Source organism: Apteryx rowi, unplaced genomic scaffold (assembly GCF_003343035.1).
Source record: "Apteryx rowi isolate R43461 unplaced genomic scaffold, aptRow1 scaffold_65, whole genome shotgun sequence".
Lineage (NCBI taxonomy): Eukaryota > Metazoa > Chordata > Aves > Apterygiformes > Apterygidae > Apteryx > Apteryx rowi.
Genome location: NW_020450927.1, coordinates 2,504,267 through 2,506,388, shown reverse-complemented (window position 1 = coordinate 2,506,388; position 2,122 = coordinate 2,504,267).

Genomic DNA, 2,122 nt, shown 5'->3' with positions numbered 1-2,122 from the left:
GCCCGTCGCGGGTTTTCCTCTTGGCTCAGCCCGCRCCACGGGGCTCGGATGCTGGGGAAAGTCACCAGAGCAGCCTACGCCTTTGCAGACCTGTAGGTGGGAAAACCGGCTGCTCGTCTGCCAGTCGGTGCTCAGCCACGCTGTCGTTCGCAGCGTGTAAGCACCGTTTTGCGGGGGGGGGAAGAGGATGCGGGGAAGGGCGCCGAGCGCAGGCACCGGCCGTGGCCCTTCCTCCGGAGGTGGCCGGGAGGCTGCTGACCCTGTCGGGGCAGAAGCGGAGAGGGAGGCACAGGCGCCGAGGAGAAGGGCTGCTACCGCCCCAGGGCAGGCGGCTGTTCTTGTTGACTCACCGATATAGCACAGAGGTGAGTGCAAAGGGCGTGTGTGCACGGCCGGCGCCGAAATAGCAAAGTCTGCACCCGTTCCTCGGCGCCGGGAGCCAGGTCCGTGCGAGCCTAGCGCTCCCGCTGCCGCAGCTYGTGTCCCCCTCGGAGGTCGGTCCAGCTGGGCTGAGGGTCAGCTAACGTGGCGGAGCGCTTCTGCGACCTGCCTTAGCTCGAGCCCCTCGTACCCGCGCGCGCGCCGCGCCGTGGGCGCACGCGGGCCTTTCCGGCGCCGCACAGGCGAATGCAGCGCTGCCGCCTTCCCACCCTCGCTCGTCTCATTCCCCCTTCTCCCTTAAAGCCAAAGAAAGGGTCGCAGCTCCGATCACAGCCTTAAGGCCCAGGGAGGACATGAACGAGGGCTTTCTGTAGCTCCGCTCATCAGTATACCTGCAAACCAAAGAAACTTAAATTTGTTTATTCAAGTGAAAAAACCCAGAGCTGTGGAGGAAGAAAGGCTGCCGTTGTTGTTAGACGCCAGACAGGAGCTGACAACGCACGCTTGGCCATTACTGCTGTTACGGCTTTTCTGGCTAACCGTGAGCAAGACACTCGAGTCGTTTTTCTCTAAGCACCGCGGCGGGGCAGAGGGATGGGTGTTCCCGTGGCACTTCGGCAGAGCCAAGGTGCCCGCCGCTCCTCCGGAAGCGCCAGCTGGAAAACCCTCATGCTTCAGCTGCCCGCAGGTACCGTGAGGGCTGGCGCGGGGCAGAGGCTGCTCTGCACGCTGCAACCTCCCCGGCATGGCACGGCGCGGCGCGGCGCGGCGCGGTGCGGCGCGCAGGCGATTTCCCATGCGTCAGTAATGCAGGCAGCAGGCAGCGAGGGCAGGAGGCAATTTCAGCTCATGAAAAATGTCGGTGCTGGCTGCGGGGCTCATAACAGCCAGGGCAGAGCGGGCAGGAAGGAAGGAAGGAGATGAGGAGTGCAAACCACAGGCCTGCGTCTGGAAGACGTGGGGCGGTGGGAGAGTCCCGGCAGCGGGACCCTCTCCTCCGCCGCCTGGAGCCACCACGGCCGCAGCGCGGTGGGGGGACCTGGGGGCCGGCTGCTCTCCCGGAGGCGCGAGTGTCCTCGCGGCTGCCCTGCCTGCCGTCTCCCGCGCGCGCCYGGCCTCGGTGCCGGGGCAAGGCTGCCCACGGGGCCCTCCGCACGCCGCGGGACCACTGCCGCGGGAGGTCTGGCAGCGCGATGACACTGGTTGAATTCCCTCTCCTTATCCTTCCGTCTTGCCGGTTCTGTCCTTCCCCTCCACCTTCTGTCCTCTCCATGCTTTTAGTCCCTATTTCTAGTCTTTCTTTCTTAGGTTCTCGTTAGGATCCGTCATTATCGGATGTTTTCCCTCGCTTTGCTTGGTGTTTCTTTGGTGCACTTCTCTCCTTCTCCCCTTTCACYGCAGACGCGGCAGAAAGTTAGCGACGACGAAGTGCATCTCAGGTACAGCAGGGGCTGCCCTGCCCRCGGGCTGGTCCTGCCACCGCGAGAGGTCAAAGGCCCTTCCTGAGTCATTCCAGATGTGGCCTGGCAACGTGACCGGGGAAGCGTGGAGATAGCGCACCCTTTTGCTCCACCCGCGGTTCAAGGCAGAGCCTAGGGAGGGGTGTCACCCATGCACCCCGGGGAGAGGTGTCACCCATGCACCCCGGGGAGGGGTGTCACCCATGCGCCCTAGGGAGAGGTGTCACCCATGCGCCCCGGGGAGAGGTGTCACCCATGCGCCCCGGGGAGGGGTGTCACCC